Source organism: Caretta caretta, chromosome 8, assembly GCF_965140235.1.
Source record: "Caretta caretta isolate rCarCar2 chromosome 8, rCarCar1.hap1, whole genome shotgun sequence".
NCBI classification, from domain to species: Eukaryota; Metazoa; Chordata; order Testudines; family Cheloniidae; genus Caretta; species Caretta caretta.
In genome coordinates, this window is record NC_134213.1 from 65,607,239 (window position 1) to 65,624,094 (window position 16,856).

Consider the following 16,856-nt stretch of genomic DNA (forward strand, 5'->3'; position numbering starts at 1 on the left):
GCTGATGATATTAAAAGAAGGGGCACAAGAGTTGTTGTAATGAAAGCAGACTGGGTTTGGATAAGCTGCTTAGTTCCTTTGGGTTTGTATGTGGGTAACTTACCTTCGAAAAAGAGAGTGGAATTATTGCTTTCCTCAGAAAGGGTTACATGAAATTAAGACACAATTCCAGCTCATTTTCCTGTATACTGTTTATAGGCCTTGCAAAGCTTTTCAGAATATTTCATTGGTTTAAAAAAAAAGGGGGGTGGGGGGAAATTATAGCTCTGAGTCCTGACTCAGATTTCTGTTACACAACTAGAAAAGTGTCATTTAAAAGCTGCATTACTCAAACAACTTTATTTTAAAAGAATGTAATTACTTTCACTATATTGATCAACATGGCACTGAGAGGTGAAATATGGAGCTTCACAAAGATAGTAATGGCAATAATACACATAGAAGCTAACAAATGTGTAAGTGCTTTAATATTTAAATGGCACACAAGAGATCTTAAGGAAATTGCCAACAACAAAAACTTTTGTCTAACATTTCTGTAATCAAAAAACTAAACCATGAAAAGTTAAGGATTAAAAGGTTGCAAAGTCCAGTACTTTCAAGTTGAGAAATGCCACAATGAACATTTCCCATGCAACCTTAATTCTGGCCTCTTCTGTGTATGCTTTATGATACCATCTCTAATTACATAATTAAATAGTACTTCTTCCACAAGACCCTTGCCTCTTTCCATGCACAGATCTGCTCAGGGGATGAATTGAAGTTGTGTAGTGGAGTCTGTCTGTTAGACCCTTGCCTCATTTGTTGCTGAAGTTGCAAGATCTGTAGTGAATGAGTCTAGAGGATTTCAGGAAGAGAAGGGATGGAATCATAGTTAGGTCAGTTGAATACCACTGTGGAAACTTGGATTTTGTCTCTGTCTCTGCTACCCAACTCTTATGCTGGACAAGTCCCTTACATCGAATAATTCACAGCTGGTTATGTCTGCATGTAATTAAAGGCTGCATCATAATACATAATACAGGGAGTTTGCCTGGGAGGTTGCCTGGGGAGAGCCCACTGAGGCTTACATCTTCCCAGCTTCTCTGAGTAGTTTCTACAACTCCTGAGGAAGCTCAGAGAAGGAAGGTAATATGGATGGGGAGCGTTCAGCTGTTGTAACCTGCACTGGGTGTGCCATGTTTGTCTTTCTTCCACAGGACAGAAGTGACTTTGTCTGTCCCAAGTGCAAGCTGGTCTCCATATTGGAAGAGAAGGTTCAAGGTCTGGAGAAACAAGTATCGACCCTGCATTGCGTTAAGAGAAACTGAACATTTCCTGGACAGACATTAGGATATGCTTCTATGGGCACAATGTTCTGAAGATTCAGAGCAGGCTGCGCAGCAGGGACAGGAGGACGGTGAAGAAATTTGGCAGCATGTGACCTCCAGAAGAAGAAAGGGGAGCGTCCATGTACCAGCAGTGTAGATACAGGTAAGCAACCGTTTTCATGTTCTCTCCAAAGGTACTAATGCGGAGAGTGGACTAGATGATACATCCGAGGGAAGGGAACAGAAGGAGACTCCGACGATTGGAAGGCATGAGATGCACTGTCCTAGGGATGGGGGTTTCACAACCACCGCTCCCAAGAGGAGGAGACGGGTGGGTGGTGGTCGGGGACTCTCTCCTCAGGGGGACTGAGTCATCTATCTGCTGCCCTGACCGGGAAAACCAAGAAGTCTGCTGCTTGCCAGGAGTTAGGATTCACGATGTGACGGACAGACTGCCGAGACTCATCAAACCCTCGGATCGCTACCTCTTCCTGCTCCTCCATGTGGGCACCAATGATACTGCCAAGAATGACCTTGAGCAGATCACTGCGGACTATGAGGCTCTGGGAAGAAGGATAAAGGAGTTTGAGGTGCAAGTGGTGTTTTCGTCCATTCTCCCCGTTGAAGGAATAGGCCTGGGTAGAGACCGTCGAATCATGGAAGTCAACGAATGGCTACGCAGGTGGTGTTGGAGAGAAGGCTTTGGATTCTTTGACCATGGGATGGTGTTCCAAGAAGGATGAATGCTTGGCAGAGACAGGCTCCACCTAATAAAGAGAAGGAAGAGCATCTTCGGAAGCAGGCAGGCTAACCTAGTGAAGAGGGCTTTAAACTAGGTTCACCGGGGGAAGGAGACCAAAGCCCTGAGGTAAGTGGGGACGTGGGATACCGGGAGGAAGCATGAGCAGGAGAATGTGAAAGGGGAGGGCATCTGCCTTATACTAAGAAAGCAGGACAAACAGCAAGTTATCTCAAGTGCCTATACACAAATGCAAGAAGCCTGGGAAACAAGCAGGGAGAACTGGAAGTCCTGGCACAGTCAAGGAATTATGATGTGATTGGAATAACAGAGACTTGGTGGAATAACTCACATGCCTGGAGTACTGTCATGGATGGATATAAACTGTTCAGGAAGGACAGGCAGGGCAGAAAAGGTGGAGGAATTGCATTGTAGGTAAGAGAGCAGGATGACTGCTCAGAGCTCCGGTATGAAACTGCAGAAAAACCTGAGTGTCTCTGGATTAAGTTTAGAAGCGTGAGCAATAAGGGTGATGTCATGGTGGGAGTCTGCTATAGACCACCGGATCAGGGGGATGAGGTGGATGAGGCTTTCTTCCGGCAACTAATGGAAGTTACTAGATCGCAGGCTCTGATTCTTATGGGAAACTTCAATCACCCTGATATCTGCTGGGAGAGCAATACAGCGTTAAACAGACAATCCAGGAAGTTTTTGGAAAGTGTAGGGGACAATTTCCTGGTGCAAGTGCTGGAGGAATCAACTAGGGGCAGAGCTCTTCTTGACCTGCTGCTCACAAACTGGGAAGAATTAGTAGGGGAAGCAAAAGTGGATGGGAACCTCTGAGGCAGTGACCATGAGATGGTCGAGTTAGGATCCTGACACAGGGAAGAAAGGAGAGCAGCAGAATACGGACCCTGGACTTCAGAAAAGCAGACTTTGACAACCTCAGGGAACTGATGGGCAGGATCCCTTGGGAGAATAACATGAGGGGGAAAGGAGTCCAGGAGAGCTGGCTGTATTTTAAAGAATCCTTATTGAGGTTACAGGGACAAACCATCCCAATGTGTAGAAAGAATAGTAAATATGGCAGGCAACCAGCTTGGTTTAACAGAGAAATCCTTGCTGATCTTAAACACAAAAGAGAAGCTTACAAGAAGTGGAAGATTGGACAAATGACCAGGGGAAGAGTATAAAAATATTGCTCGGGCAAGCAGGAGTGAAATCAGAAAGGCCAAATCACACCTGGAGTTGCAGCTAGCAAGAGATGTTAAGAGTAACAAGAAGAGTTTCTTCAGGTATGTTAGCAACAAGAAGAAAGTCAAGAAAAGTGTGGGCCCCTTACTGAATGAGGGAGGCAACCTAGTGACAGAGGATGTGGAAAAAGCTAATGTACTCAATGCTTTTTTTGCCTCTGTCTTCATGAACAAGGTCAGCTCCCACACTGCTGCACTGGGCAGCACAGCATGGGGAGGAGGTGACCAGCCCTCTGTGAAGAAAGAAGTGGTTCGGGACTATTTAGAAAATCTGTGCGAGCACAAGTCCATGGGGCTGGATGCGCTGCATCCAAGAGTGCTAAAGGAGTTGGCAGATGTGATTGCAGAGCCATTGGCCATTATCTTTGAAAACTCATGGCGATCAGGGGAGGTCCCGGATGACTGGAAAAAGGCTGACATAGTGCCCATCTTTAAAAAAGGAAAAGAGGAGGATCCTGGGAACGACAGGCCAGTCAGCCTCACCTCAGTCCCTGGAAAAATCTTGGAGCAGGTCCTCAAGGAATCAATTCTGAAGCACTTAGAGGAGAGGAAAGTGATCAGAAACAGTCAGCATGGATTCACCAAGGGCAAGTCATGCCTGACTAATCTAATTGCCTTCTATGATGAGATAACTGGCTCTGTGCATGAGGGGAAAGCAGTGCACGTGTTGTTCCTTGACTTTAGCAAAGCTTTTGACACAGTCTCCCACAGTATTCTTGCCAGTAAGTTAAAGAAGTATGGGCTGGATGAATGGACGATAAGGTGGATGGAAAGCTGGCTAGATTGTCGGGCTCAATGGGTAGTGATCAATGGCTCCATGTCTAGTTGGCAGCCGGTATCAAGTGGAGTGCCCCAAGGGTCGGTCCTCAGGCCGGTTTTGTTCAATATCTTCATTAATGATCTAGAGGATGGTGTGGATTGCAACCTCAGCAAGTTTGCAGATGACACTACACTGGGAGGAGAGGTAGATATGCTGGAGGGTAGAGATAGGATACCGAGGGCCCTAGACAGATTAGAGGATTGGGCCAAAAGAAGTCTGATGAGGTTCAACAAGGACAAGTGTAGAGTCCTGCACTTAGGACGGAAGAATCCCATGCACCACTACAGACTAGGGACCAAATGGCTAGGCAGCAGTTCTGCAGAAAAGGACCTAGGGGTTACAGTGGACAAGAAGCTGGATATGAGTGAACAGTGCGCCCTTTTTGCCAAGAAGGCCAATGGCATTTTGGGATGTATAAGTAGGGGCATTGCCAGCAGATCGAGGGAAGTGATCGTTCCCCTCTATTCAACATTGGTGAGGCCTCATCTGGAGTACTGTGTCCAGTTTTGGGCCCCACACTACAAGAAGGATGTGGAAATATTGGAAAGAGTCCAGCGGAGGGCAACAAAAATGATTAGGGGACTGGAACACATGACTTACAAGGAGAGGCTGAGGGAACTGGGATTGTTTAGTCTGCGGAAGAGAAGAATGAGGGGGGATTTTAATAGCTGCTTTCAACTACCTGAAAGGGGGTTCCAAAGAGGATGGATCTAGACTGTTCTCAGTGGTGGCAGATGACAGAACAAGGAGTAATGGTCTCAAGTTGCAGTGGGGGAGGTTTAGGTTGGATATTAGGAAAAACTTTTTCACTAGGAGGGTGGTGAAACACTGGAATGCGTTACCTAGGGAGGTGATGGAATCTCCTTCCTTAGAAGTTTTTAAGGTCAGGCTTGACAAAGCCCTGGCTGGGATGATTTAGTTGGGGATTGGTCCTCCTTTGAGCAGGGGGTTGGACTAGATGACCTCCTGAGGTCCCTTCCAGCCCTGATATTCTATGATTCTAATATGTATGACAAGGGGCCCCCAATTAAAGTTGCACTGGCTACATTCATTCGGACATTTCCTAACTTCAGTGCTTGACTTTACAACTTTTTACTCAACTTTGTATTTCCTAATTTTTTTAATAGTTTGTTGATAAGAAGAACCTGAACTAATGTTACACTAGACCCACAAACAAAACAATGTATCATGAGCATCCAAATTTTTCCTGGTTTGATAATGGGCCATGTCCAAATATGGAAAATAACTTGCTTCAAAATGGCATCTGAATGACAGTTAGTTTCTAATAATTATTTCTTTGGTTTACTTAGAGTAGGTGGAAGAGTCTGAACTTGGGTTCCTTTATAATATGTTTATTATAAAAGCATATAGAAGTTAAGGGGCAAAAACGAAAGGAATATATGAGTGCACGCCCCTCTTACTCCTTGTTATTTTTCTCTCTGATATTGTTTCTATTTACATCAATGTTCAGTCTTCCAATGTAATGAAAACAATAGAGTTGACATGCTTTTTGCCTTCCCAGATACTATACAGCTCACCCTGCAGAAAAATTGCTTGCTTTTCCACTAGTACTAATTTGTCCTTAAGCTATCTTGCAGGTACATAGTAAGATGTGAAAGAATTTTCCTCATTTCATCTCCATTACTCTGCTCCTCTTGGGATAATGACCAAAGATCTGCCAGAGTAGAAATCATAGACACAGGAGAGCATGGATACTAGAGGCTTGTTGTAGCAAAATACTTGAAATACATTTATTTACAGTGGATTATTTCTCACTTCCTCAGCTGGGAGATGTGTGGGACCTTTAACTTCCAGATTGGGTGGGGGCATGTGGAGATTTTAAGCCAAAATCTCTGGACAGAGATGAATCTCTATTTAATTAATAAGAATGACCATACTGGGTCAGCTCAGTGGTCCATCTAACCCATAATCCTGTCTTCCAACAGTGGTTGATGCCAAATGCTTCAGAGGAAATCAACAGAACAGGGCAATTATCAAGTGATCCATCCATTGTCATCAAAAGGAACTAAGCCAAGGAGCTTTACAATATTCTGTGAAACTGTGCTGCAGATACTGTATGCCAGTAGGATATCCATTTTTCAGTAAAAAGGATTGTACAATAGTGCCGGTTGTGTAGTCACAACCACAACAGCCTCTTCTGGCAGGGTGCAGTGCTATAAGGGGTCCTTGTCTCCGATACTTCCTTCGGCCATCTGACTCACTAGGTCTGTGACTCAGCCCTCCAGCCGTATCATAAAGTTCAGTCCCCTTCCAGGGTAACAAAAAAGATACAATTTGAAAGTTCACAAAACATATTAACACAGGAGAGCTTTCAGCAGGAGTGGCACTGGGAGGGGGATTTGTGGGGGCTATAGCCCCCCCGGAATTTGCCATAGCCACCCCTCCCAGAGCTGGGTACCCAGCCAGCAGCTGCTGCTCTCTGGCCACCCAGCTCCCACTACCGCAGTCTCCCCTTCTTTGGGAAGCTGATCCATGGCTGGTAGGGGGCTGGTGGGGGAGCTTGCCCGATGTTAGAGGTGGCCACGCCGAAGTGAGTCTCTGCTGAGCTGGTGTGGGGGGACAGGGAGCCTGTCTGTACCGGTGCCTCTGGCTCAGGAGTGGGAACAGCGGTTGCTGCTGTACTGAACAAGGGTTTAGGCTCCTAAGTGCTTGGCTTAAAGAGACAGTGCACTGACACACTCACTCAGGCATGCACACAGTCTCTCTCACACTCCCCCCAGTACACACACACACACACACACACACCCACACTTATGTTGTTATTACTACTTGGTACTTCCTGTCAAAATGCGCAACACACATATATTCTCTGTAATTTTATTCTTTCAAAGTTCGTTGAGGATTACAGTACTGTTATTACTTTTTTGACTGGTCTGTGTATTGCATCATTTTATTTCTCTTATGCTTAAGTTTAATTTTTTGAGTAATGAGTTCTAAATGCCTAACCTGTCCTGGCTAGAGTAATTATCATTATTACTTTTATTACCATATTGTGCTTTGTCCTTCATTATTTAAAGTGGTACAATCAAATAATAGTATCCTTCTAGAATGTAACTTTAGCTTGTACTAACCTTAGCAGCGCCAGATTAAAGAACAAAAACATTAGCTGAACTCATAACTTTAGACAGTGTGCAGAGGAAGGTCACTTATTCTCAAATTGTATTTTAAATTATATCTGTAAAATAACTAAATATTTGCATGAAAATAAATGTGGTTCCAAGTCTGAAACTAATAGTAATGATGGAGTCAAATGTTAGTGAGTCACGTGCATGATTGTGATTGGTAAACATAAGTGACAAAATAATTAGAAAATTAAATCCCTGTTCTTAATAAACGAGGAAAAAACTTAACATATGAGATTAAAATTAAGTAAATCTGTTTTTAGTGGCTTGAAGAACAATTGACTAAAATAGAGTAGTGATGGCAGTGATACAGAGTGTGTTTGTTAGAGAAAGCAAGCAGATACATCTATGAGTTCAGCTAATGTTTTTGTTTTTTAACCTGGCACTGCTAAGGGGAGTACAAGCTGAATTTACATTCCAGAAGGATACTATTATTTGATTGTACCACTTTAAATAATGAAGGACAAAGCACAATACGGTAATAAAAGTAATGATAATTACTCCAGCCAGGAAAGGTAGGCATTTAGAACTTATTACTCAAAAAATTAAACTTAAGCATAAGAGAAATAAAATGATGAAATACACAGACCAGTCAAAAAAGTAATGTGTATATATATAGATAGATATAGATATAGTATTTATCTCTACTGAAGATAGCGTACAAAGTATCAAACTTGTGTTTCTGATATCTGTGTTAAGGCTCCAAAACAGATACCACTAGGTTTGGGATTAGGAATATCTTGCTTGTTCTAAATTTACATATAAATTTAAAATATTGCTTTAATTGGTGTCTATGTATGTGTGTGTGTATATATATATATATATATATATAGGAATTAGAAATTAGCTGACAGGAGCATTGTATCTAAGTTATTATCTGCAAAAAACCCTAGAGTTTTCAGATGCTTAAGTAGCCCCTGGAATCATGGTTAAAGTCTCCCCCCACCCTCAAAAATATCTGAAATAACGCTCCCGCTTCCTTCCCACCTGGTTCACATTCCCAGGGAGCTACTGCCACTGCACTGCTCCGGCCCAGGCTGAGGATGCTTAGGTTTGCAAACTGGCTGGGAGCTGCATAGACCCAGCATCCATCACCCTTCCCACCCACTGCCTCCTCCAGCTGTGGCTAAGGATGGAGGACAGAGCAGAAGGTGTCCGGGTAAGGCCTCCTCCAGCCCCTGTGCTCAGTTAACCCTCTCTGTCATCGATGACCCCTGCTCTGGGTTAACTGCAGTGTGAGTTGCTGTATCCCACTTTGCTGTATGAAAATGGCTAATTTTAAAATACAATTCAGTACATACAGTAATTTCTCCCCAGAAGTTTGCATTTGTTTGTTATGTTTGTTTATTTATTGGCTTAGCTTTTTTTCTATTGATTTTCTGTGAATAAATGTGCCACCAATGAGCTGCCATAGATGATGTTTAAACCAGATCTCTCTCTATATATTCTCCCTTTGAGGGTAACATAGATAAAACACACTTAAGAGGGTATTATCAAAATAAGTATCTGCGCCCACAAGATTTATAGCTCAGGCCCCTATGCTGGGAAGAGGCTGGAGATGCCCTTGGCTTTCAGACCTCTTCTTGAACTATTCCTTTGCCCATCTTTTAGAGTCATTCTTCAGCCCCATCTTGGGGTCAGTATTCCTTTCACTAGGCTGGCATGCCTCTTCCTCAGGACTGGTTGGGGAAACCCAGGCCCAACTTCTATGCTGGGTACCAGCCCAGGGACCCTGTATTAAGCAGTTGGGTCAGCTTCATCAGGTGTGTTGCCATTTCCCTGGGTTCCTTCCCTACAGCTGGGGCTTAACATAGCCTCCCTTTAGTTCTCAGGCATCTAGCTCCTCCTACACTCTCCTTTCTCTGCTGAGCTAACCATTTTTCCATTCCTCTTAAGCTGACCTGCTCTCTGTGGGATTCTCTCCACAGAAGCAGCCTCTTCCCTCAGGTTCCTTCTAAGGCCCAGGTGCCTAATGATTCTTACCTAGCTCTGCCCCAAACTAGGATGTAATCAGAGATCCACTAATTGGCCCTTAACCCCTTGTATAACAGATTATGGGAGTAGCTCCATTACAAATATACTACCCCCCCCCCCGCATCTTATGTTCTTATGAAAGGCAAGTGACAGAGTTGTCATGCTGATATGTCAAAGAAAATGACATTTTCTTAAAAAGAATAAGGAGCAAGCATATAGGTCCAAATTCAGTTTTCAGTTACGCAAGTGTAAATCTGGAATGACTAACTTCAGTGGGGTTCCTCCAGATTTATATCAATGAAACTGAGAGCTGCATTTGGCTCTTATTGAGCACCCACAATTTTTTTTTTTTTTTTTTTTAGATTAAGGGATAAATTCATCCATCAACAAGAATTTATAACTCCCATTACTGGAGCTTATGAGTACTGAGGAGATAATATATCTCTGTTAGCCAACAGCTTTGTTCTTTGCAATTTGTTGTAGTTAGTGATATGTATCCTATATATTTGACACGAAACAATGCCCATATGCAGCATTTTACTATACCACATTGAACATATCACTCTGAATACTTTTGTGAGTGTGTGCGTGCTGTGTTCATGTATTCCATGCATATGGGATGGTTTATGCTTTTTATAACAAAGTACTTTACACATGAGAAATTTTTACAATACTTAATAAAGTTTTGTCTCCCTAAAATTGGAATTTGGAATTCCTAAGTAAGGGATTCTATGCAATAACTTTCCATCATCTGTTCCAACATTCTTCTTCTCTTTTGAAAATCATGGCTGATTAAAAGTCTAATGCAACAGCTGTTTATGATCATATGATTGATATATTTCTAAGCAGATGCTGAGTATTAAAAGCAGAACCCTTTAGAATTCTTTTCAGTGCTTGGAAACTTTAAATTGACTTTTTAAAAAAATTGTAGGACACAACTTCCAGGCAAAACAAATCATTTATATTTTTAATAGTTAACATTGATTTCTTTCTGTGTAAGTTAGAAGGAGCTGATGCTTCTCAAAATCACACTTTTGTAATGTTTCATGATCACAGAGTATAACTGTATAAATTCAGACCTGATGTTAGCAGGTGCAACTTTGCTGACTTCATAGATTCTAAAGCTCTTTAAAAATTTTTATCAACTCATTGTACAAACAAATCACTTTGATAATGAGTTGGTTTGAGAATGAAACATAGCAGCACTGCACAACAGTTAGGAATAATAAGTGAAGAGTGATATAACCAGCTGAAATTGCATTTAGTCAAGTTGGAATTTAGCAAGGACACTGGGTTTACACCTGCTTCTACAAAAGGTACCATGAGGGCTTTAATGAGTAAGAGCATTCAAAATGTCTATTTACATATCTGCTGGAAAGCTAGCAAGTGCAGAGTGCCATTCACAACCTTAAATTAACCTTCTTATACTTACGTACCAAGACCAACATTTTCAAAAGGTTCCATGGGCAAGAAACTTGTTCTTTTGCCCACTCCAGGAATTTTCAGAAAGGGCCTCTTCGAGCATGGGTCATGTAGATGTGAGCAAAAGCTGGAGCACTAACGCTGGATTTTTCAGGAGATCACAAAGGATGCTCACATGCCTAACCAGCTGCCGCTACTTCAGTCATGTCAAGGCACAACTAACTCATCGTGTGCAGTTAACGATTCAACACACTTGTTTATCAGAAGGTCATTTTGTTGAGCCAGATGCTACATGCCTGGGGAACACGCCCCTAAACCTGAATTAATGCTCCTTAAACACGTGTTCCATTCTGAGGGTTTCTATTTGGCTAATATGTGTCATGACGATCGGAGCTATGCAGTCAGTGGTTGCCCTGTCCTAACCTGGCAGAGTATGGCCCAAATAATGTTTTAACAAATGTTCAGGAGTTGATCTCTCTCTCAGGAGAGAAGACACAGCACTTCTGTTAACTGCATGTAAAAACTCAGCCCTGCCTGAATCTGCCCAGGCTCACAGAGACTGCTCAGAAACTCAGTAAGTGCCTGAGTATCATTGCTCCCATGCAAACAGTGACTCATTCTGTAGCCACTCGCACATTTGTAACTTTTTGCCTATCCTTAGGACACCAAATTTAATTTGTTATTGTTTCTTCTAGCAAGAGATGGGAAAAGCTGCTGTAATGTATCAAGTCAGAGGATAGATTAAGAGTTTGAGTAGTTATATTGCTGCTAGACATTTGCAGTAGCAACCTACGGGAGTATCTGTAGAGGGGGAGGGGAAATCACAATTTTTTAAACCTATGGTTAGGTGTATATTTTACTATGTATTGCTCTGGTTCAGCTTTATTTGGGGAATTTACACAAATTCAGTTATTTTTGAACAAACCCCACATCTCTAGCTCAGTACTAAAGGACTCTTTTACCAAGCCTCCCTACACACCTCAGGGATGGTACCATAGGTACATTAGAAAAATAGTGACCAAACATACTTGTTTTGACTTCAGTATAACAGTTTAATGTTTTTGTTTTATTTACACTTACTGAGGTTGGTTATGATAGAATTTATAAGCCATTTGGGAAAACTTCCTTGGGAGAACTCTCCCCAGGAAATAAACAAGTAGCTATAGAAGAGATCCTGAACACTGACCATGGTCATGAAACTGCAGCTGCTCTCCTCACTTCCTAACTTGTTTGGGTGGAGGGAAGGCAGCTGTGTTTTTGACCCACTCAGTTGGAACAGGAGGGTCTCATTACCCTCATCAGAAGATATATAAGGTTGGTCTTCGTTCAAGAAAGAAAGTAATGCAGGCAAAGCTATGTGGGGGAAAAGCCTTATAAAAACCTCCTGAGTTCAGGTAGGCATGGGCTTAAGCTTTCTGTTGAAATCAGTTTATTGTTTTTGGAGCGTTTGTTGTATATATGCTAAATGTAGAAGGAAAATATCTGGCTAGTGTTCTTAGGCAATCTTTGCTTGGCCATTTAAAAAGACTGACTAGTGTCTTAAGGCAATCCTTGCTCTGAGTCATCTAGAAAGATTAAAATAAATATGAACCTTAACTAGGATTTTCTCATTTTTATAAAAGAAACCTGGTTGTGTGACTTGCTTGTTTTGTTGGTCCTAGCTCTAGATCTTCCATGTTCTCCACTTAAATTGTCAGAGCTTATTTCTGCATTATGTGAACAATAAAAAAAAATTCACATTAGTGTAAATGGGAGATCTGGAAGTGCAAGCAATACTCTATCAAGCTGTTATGATAAGTTTTTGTGAAGTATTGTCTTAATGGCAATATGATAAGATGCCTAAAATGTGTAATAGGGAACTTTTAAGACTGCCCCCATATCATTGTTCTCAATCTATATCCTATTCTTACTGAGGCTAGAAGCTCGGATCAAGCAGAGGTCCTGCAATATCAGCAGTGCTTCTGAAATAGAATGTATGGTTTTAACAAGGGATCCATTGGATTCTTCAGTGGGAGAGCTCTTTCTAGAGGAGAAGCAGAGACAAGGTTGATACTCTGAGAAGGAATCATTCAATTATCTAAGTAATTTCTTTCTGCTAATGGCATGTATGTCTTGATAAACTCTTCCTCAGTGGGCCTGTGAGTGCTCCAAGACCCAAAGGGAAAGGATATCCAATGGTTTTGCAAAATTCTTACCATCTGATTCCACATCACATAGTGTAGAAATAAGTGTCTCCTTTCACAGTAATATCAGTGCTGTTCCTTAAATCAGCCATCAGCAGTCACTTTTGATACAGAGTAGTTTCATCCCCCACCAACTGAAAGTACCACTTATGTTTTGACCTTATCTTATGCCTCAAATATTAAGGGTGGAGGGGTTGAAAATTGGGTCTTAGCCCTGTGTTAGTGTAGCCCATTGCTGTTTTACTTCTCACTGTTTTCTGAGCAAGTACAGTACCTAGTGATAGAGGTATTTGAGCACAAAATATGTTTGTATAACAGATTTATAGAGGGGGAAAAACAATGTGTGAGGCATCAAAGCCTGGAGAAGAACCTTGATCATGGGACTCTTCCTCAGCTGCAGCCTTCTGCATTGTCTGCCAACAAATTCTAGGTGCATTTTGCAAGAGCAAATAGTACTCAGTGGGATATTTTAAAATCTCTTATTTTAGGATGCTTCAGACCCAAACAGCTCTTGTTTATCTGTATTTCTACTCGGGGTGTGGTTGTGTGGTTTTTTTGTTTGTTCAACTGGGGGAGCTTGAGGTATTTTTCAGCTGGTGATAATCTACTAGGTATGGTCAACTTGAAACACACTTTGAAACATTGTGGGTTAAGTCTAACTTGAATGCAAAAATAACTAGGTTCACTTTCTACTTGGGAGAAGCTAGAGAAAGGTATAGACAGCAGCACAGTAGAAAAAGTAAATAAGACTATGAAAAAAGGAGGGGAGAGAGTCTAATGGAAAATGTATTTATGTAACATGAGATACCCACATACAGCAGCCTAGCTTTGGAGACTGGGAAAGAGTGGTGTCTTAAGTCTAATATACAACACAAGCTTCCCTTGAACTAGAAAACCACGTTTTAAATATTACTGTGCACTTGCTTGCAAAAAATTTATAGGTACATCAGTATTCATTCAATCTTCCTTGAAGTGGAAGAGGTCTATATCAGACAAGGGATAACATTGCCAGGAGGTGATATGGCAGACCCTGATGTCCCTTCCAGCATGTGGCAGGATCTTATCTACCTCTTGCTGTAATACTCAGGGTGGTATCCTGGGAGTGTATAGCACTAGTGTCTGGTATTAGCAACTGGCACTTGAAGTAACATGAAGAAATAGAAATTGTGTTATATAAATTCATTTGTTTTTTTACACCGTTGCATGTTCACCACAAGCTTCATTGTTTGTACTTGTGGTGAAATGTATAAATGGAATGATATCCCCTTCTTAAAAAGGGGATCCTATATGATCAGAAAGATAAATAAGCAAAAGTCCATGAATTTCCAAATAAACATAAGCGTGTAGGCCCCTAAAGATAAAAAAAGTAGAGCTAATTCCTATCTTTTTCTCATGCTATGGAAGAAATATTGCATAGGCCCTTAGCCTGGAAACACTTAAGCATATGCTTAAGTACTTTAATGGGAATATTCATGGTGTATAAATTTAAGCAAAAGAAAAAGTTTTTGCAGTACTGGGGCCTTAAGAAATATCCTTTTTATGATCCTTCTTCAATGTTCTCTCTTCCTTACCTGAAGGTATGAAACAAAAGGCAATAAGAAATATTAAAGGAAAACCTCTAACAAGGTGTCACTGTGTGGTAGGACAAACTGTATATCCCACTCTTTTTAAAAAAAAAAAAAAAGAAAGAAAAAAATAAAAAGAAAACAAGCCTCCAAATAGTGAGAAGTGGAGTAGTGACCTGCCAGTAATGAGTCTCTCTATGTAAAGGTGTGTCCTGGATTCAGTGAAGCATCTGGTGGAGATATGTCTAATAAAATGACCATCTAAAGATTCTTATATTTTATTTAAAACTTTGGCTGTGAAAATTCATGTCTTCACTGAAGTCCAGTGGAGTTAACCAGTTCAAATGCAAAGAGAATTGGGTCCACAGAGAATTTGCTTTCTTGGTATCAGGAAACCTATTTGAGAGAGGGCTGAATTCTTTAATGTTGCTCTTATGAAATAGCAGGGCCATAGCAGCACTCTAGAGCTTGCTGTTTTCTGCTCTGTTCCATCAGTGCTCCTCATTTTATGCACTGATTCAAATGGAATAAATCACTGATCAAAATTTATTCTTCCTAAATATTTTGTAGTGTCTTTATAACTTCACAAAGTTGTGTAAAGTGTATTGTGGATAGATAGAATTCTGTGTTTACTTTTCATTTAAAGTATCCATTTAATTTTAAATTTCTTGGAACACAAGCACTGCTGATTAGCTTGTGTAGTCTTCTTTTAAATGATTATTAATATAATCAACATCGGGGGAAACGGGTGATGCCTCTCTTAAATGCCATCTGCAAGAAGTAGAAAGCAGCACTGAATGTCGAGCCTATGTGGATCCCCAGTCTCTACCTATGGCTGCCCACTAGCATTTCCCTACAGCTTGTCCAAGCCAACAGCACAAGTGAAATGGCCTCTGCTTGTGGCAGCATAGCCTGTAAAGATGCCATCCATATCTTTTGTTCTATAGTAGAAAAAGATGAGGAATGAATGGCCCTGTTGCTGAAAGTTCACAACTCCCACTGACTTTAACTGAGTTTGGAACAATTAACAGAAGGTCCTCCAGGGTTCTGTTGTCAGTCGTTAAGATGTGTTAAGCCCAAGGAAAAGCAAAGGTGGCTTTTGCATAAGGAGAGCTGCTCAGAACTTGTTTCTGCTTGAATAGAAGCTTGTGATACGGAAAGAGATAAAGATGGACAGTTTAACTAGCTGTAGCAAATCAAGAGTATTCCTCCTAGAAGTGAGAAGTATGATGAAGTAAAACTAAATGGTTTCATAGGGTACCTGAACCTAGAAGTGCAGTTACAGTAGCTAGTCTTTATTCCAGTCCAGGCTTTATACATGTATTCTGGCAATAGAGGTGGAGTCATAACTCTGCCACATACTTGTTTTCTTACGTAACTGTGTTTTCTAATGGAAGTGTAACACTATGTTGATAAAGGTAACTTTGCAGTGAAGCTAAATCTAGTAATTTTAGGCATACGTTTGTTAGTGACATTCTTCTTATTTATACTGCATGCATCTAGAAAGACTAACAAGACAATTTTTGATTTGGAATCTGGAATGCATGTCTGTAATGTCTCTTTCTGCGCCAAATATTCATAATGATACATGGATTGGTGAGTAACTTAGCTATTCTGAGATAAAACTGGTGAAATCAGGCAAGACTGCTTGTTTTTGTTTGTTTGTTTTTACGTAATCCGACTGTCTGAAAAATCTCACGGTTTAAGAGTAGTTTCAGGAAGAAAGGAAGGCAACACTGTGGGAACTGACTATGTTCATGTATTAGCATGGAAGTAATGAGCAATGCGTGAGAGAAGTTTGAGGGTTCCAGTTTTGTAATATGAAATAACACTTGCTGTATCCAGGGCCAGCTCCAGGCACCAGTGTTCCAAGCAGGTGCTTGGGGCGGCAGTCAGAAAGGGGTGGCAATTTGGCAGCAGCTTCTCTCTCTCCTGCCGTCCGCAGCAGCAATTCAGCAGCGACAGGTTTTTTCACTGCTTGGGGCGGCAAAAATAGTAGAGCCAGCCCTGGCTGTGTCTGTAACTTATTGAGAAGTCTGACTTGGAAATGGGACTCAGTCTTTGCTTAAAAATCCCAAGAGAAAGTTCGTTCTTTCAACAAAATAATTCAAGTCGTAATGTCTCTTGTGCTTTCCAATTATCTGGTGCTTTCTTAATTATCATATTTCACATGCATTTTGAATGAGGAGGAAGCTGTGAGCTTTTGAATAAAAATTTTAGAGGAATGATGCAAAAATAAATCTGGCTGTTAAATCAGTTTGTCATGAAATGTTAGTAGTAGTATTTGAACTACATTAATGCTTTACCCATATTAGGGCTGGCTGACATCGCTAGTGTGTATAAAAAAATAAAATAAAAAAAATCTATATCCTCCCATCCTGTCTAGTATTTTATGAATCTATATAATTCTAAGTGTCTGGTATCCAAAACCATATTCTGTGTCCTGGTGG

The 16,856-nt window shown here is 41.1% G+C and overlaps 1 protein-coding gene across 4 annotated transcripts in view; it reads right to left on the reverse strand.

The window, feature by feature from the left end:
* Window positions 1-4,881: 4,881 nt before the first annotated feature.
* Window positions 4,882-16,856, reverse strand: part of LOC125641564 (uncharacterized) — a 123,797-nt gene continuing 111,822 nt past the window's right edge. For 2 of the 4 annotated variants that reach the window (XR_012669672.1, XR_012669676.1), the window contains one exon: window positions 10,172-14,412. The gene's annotated coding sequence lies outside the window, so the exon portion shown is untranslated. Of the gene's footprint in view, window positions 6,388-10,171; window positions 14,413-16,856 lie in introns of those variants that run through there. The other 2 variants (XR_012669675.1, XR_012669674.1) reach the window with 2 other exon arrangements.